Genomic DNA, 3310 nt, shown 5'->3' with positions numbered 1-3310 from the left:
GTTTTCTTAATATTGAGATGTAATCCATGTTGAAGACTGTAGATTTTTCTTTTCTTTTCTGCAGTAATAACAGTCTATGAAGGGAGCGCTGGTGATAGAGCATGCCGGGCATTGTACTGCTAACCTATATGCCACACCTCTCTGGAAGTTTGAATCCACAGACAGCTTCTCAGGAGAAAGGTTGTAACAACCTCTTCCCAAATTATTTCTATAAACTTGTATATCCAAAATAAGGTCAGCTAGTACTCCATTCCAACAGCAATGAGTTAAATTTAGAGTTTTTAAGTCTTTCTTATTTTCCTTCATTTTGATTATTGAAAGTTTATAGATTTTCTTTGAGGTTACCCTGTAATTTACTATTTTATTCCCAAATCTAAAGACAGTTCATTTTGTCTTGAAATTGTCTTCACTTCTTCTCCATTTTGAAGTTCTATAAAGATACTATTTATTCCCTCTTTTTAAATTGCAGTTGTCCTCACTTATGGACTGATACCTCTGGGACCCTATTTTCAGTCTCACAAGTCTATTTTACTTTATGTATTTTTATATCTGGATAAGTTTCTGGATGATGTCATATATGCTAATTTTGGATTGTGGTCTGTTGGTGGTGGTGCCCTTTCTGAATAACTCACTTTAGTATATCTTAGAAGATTGGTTTGATTCTCACAGATACTCTTAGTTTCTGTTCTGTTGGAAATGTCTTAATTTCATAATAATATTTGAAGCATTATTTTTCTGGGTATATAATGTTTTTCCTTTGAGAGTTTTGTATGTGTCAACTCATTGCCTTCTTGTCTACATGGTTTATTTTGACCAATTGGAGTTTAGTCTTATTGGTTTTCCTTTATAGGCAACTCTTAATTTTTCCTTAATTGCTTTAAATATTCTAGCTTTAATTTTGGAAAATCTGATGATTATCTATCTTGATGTTTATCTTTTTTTTTTTTAACTAGACAAAGAGTTTTCTTAACCTTTGTTTATTCCCAGGCTTCTTTAGCTTATTGAGCAGCAAAGAATGAATTCTATTGAAGCAGAAAGTGAAAAGAGCTGCACTGTCCAAAAGGCTTGTTGGGCTTAAAAATACGAGCGATCTACATTTTATCAGATCCAGACACAAAACAATTTAGAAAAGCAGTCATAATATAAAATAGCAGTTCAAAGTAACTTTGTCACATTGTTTCTTCTTCAGAAATTGACTCATATCAGTTGGCCTCATTCTTTGAAGCCTCATCAAAATTTCCCACAAGATCTGGAACATCATCATCATCATCATCTTCTCCAGTAGCAAGTGGTGCTTTTATATCCACAGATTGTTTGGGCAGGGCTTTAGCCAATCGTCTTAGACTGCTCAGACTATCTGCGCCGAGGTGATTTAAGATACTGGGTCAAGTTTCTGTCAGTGGCTTTGTCTCGGTATGGCTAGTAATGGTGAAAGTGTTTGCTGCCAGAGATGCATGAACTTGAGGATTATTAAAGTAGATCACTGTTCCTTGATTTGTAAACATATTCACCTCTTTAATACCAGAATATTGTTCACTTCTAATTTATTTAAGGAGAACAGAAGTTTTTTGTCATCTGTTGTAGCTGTTCTATGAACCACCTTCTTCTTTCTGTATACAGTGGTCCCTTTTTCCATCTATGTGTGCTTGTGCCTGCAGTTTGGCAAGTTGCTCCTGATTCATGATCATTTCTCTTATCTTGTCAGAGAGGCAATGGGGCCGCACCACACAGGGGTCTAGGGCTGGCCCCTGGGGTCTTTTGGCAGACCAGCTGAGATGGGCTGCGCTGGAGGGGATGCAAGACAGCAGCTAGAGAGCAACGGTTTTCTTTTAAGACAATCCTGTTTGAGTTTCACTCAGCTTCTCAAATGTATATTTTCTAATTTTCCTATTATTCAGGAAATCTCCTTCTGGCAACTATTTAAAGATTTCCTCTGCACTTTTTTCCTCTTGTCACTTTCTTTTCTGGAATTCCAATCACAGAGAAGTTATTTCTTTTGATGCAAGTTTGTCCAACATAATTCTTGTGCTCTCTTAATTTATTCATTTTTTTCTGATTATTACTTTAATAGATTAGTATTGGAAGATTTTCACTAATTTTGTATTCTCTTGCTTTAATTCTACCCTTTTGTCCTTCTAAAATGTTATTTATTTCTGAAATTTTAGCCTTAATACTCTGAATTTCAACTTACTAATTTTTACTTCCATTTTTTCATCACATTTTATCTATTTAGTCTTGCACTGTTTTTTAAAAATAATTCTGGAGTATTGTCTATGTTTTCCTTAACTTTTGCCTGTGGCTTCCTCAATCCAATTAAGATACTTAGCTATCATTATTTTTAATTCCTTAACAAAGAACTTCCAATAATATTTCTTTCTCTGAAAGATTATTTAATTCGGTATTTTGGCCTTTCCCCCCCCCTCTTCATCTTGCCCTATTTCTTTTGGAGTGGTTTGAAGTTATTTAGTGTTTCTGAAACTTTGTGATGATGTTGTCTTTAGTATTTAGTTTTAAGCTGATTAAGCTGTGGAATAATGCAACACAACTTGCTAGTGTAGTCATTGTGAGTGTTTCATCCCCTGTCCTCTGGTTGGTGTGATAAAGGATAGCTTTGTCTGTGCAGTTCCCCTTTTGCTGTTCATGTAGAAAAACTGAGGGCAGACCGAGCTGGTGCGGTTGCAGTCTTTTATTGATCAGTTGTTGTTAACCCAGTTGCTAATGTGAACACTACTACAGTTTCCGCTTCCTGTGCTGACCAAAAAGTTGTCAGAAAAGATTCATAATTAGCTTCACTGTTTAAAATATACACATTTGCATTTGATGTTGTAATTCAGTTACTTCTCTCTATTGGTATTTGAACTATTCTTTTTTCTTTGAAACTCAAGGCCCTAAAAGTACCATTTATATCTGTTATCTTTATTTTCCTGCATTTTAGTTGAATAGGACTGGAACTGCCTAAAGTAGTCAAAACCTTACACAGAAGTCTTATTGGTAAATATATTTAGAGGAATTTTTGAGTATTTTTTGAGAACCTGAAACCATGCTTACTTATTCTTGACTAGAGTGGTTCATTTCAAATGCATCCAAGTTTCCTCAATGACGTAAACAGCAGCAATTATTAATAGTTTTAAAAAAATTTTAGCACTTATTAATCTTAAAAACATTTAAAAAATTCTACTAGAAACAGAGGAGGGAGAAAACTGTTTAAAAGAGATATATGACTAGGTAATTCTGTCATCACAGGAGTCTAGAGCGAGGGCTACATGGTGGAGGGGACCTGGGGGAGGGTTTGTAAAACAATGAAAGAATC

The 3310-nt window shown here is 34.8% G+C and overlaps 1 pseudogene; it reads right to left on the bottom strand.

Annotated features, from left to right (window-relative positions):
• Positions 1-1202: 1202 nt before the first annotated feature.
• Positions 1203-3310, bottom strand: part of LOC102861138 — a 99214-nt pseudogene continuing 97106 nt past the window's right edge.

The sequence above is a fragment of the Elephantulus edwardii genome, unplaced genomic scaffold (assembly GCF_000299155.1).
Source record: "Elephantulus edwardii isolate Elephantulus edwardi_28Jun2011 unplaced genomic scaffold, EleEdw1.0 scaffold00031, whole genome shotgun sequence".
In the NCBI taxonomy this organism is placed as follows: Eukaryota; Metazoa; Chordata; class Mammalia; order Macroscelidea; family Macroscelididae; genus Elephantulus; species Elephantulus edwardii.
Note: the sequence above shows the minus strand (reverse complement) of the source record. Positions and strands in the feature narration are given on the sequence as shown.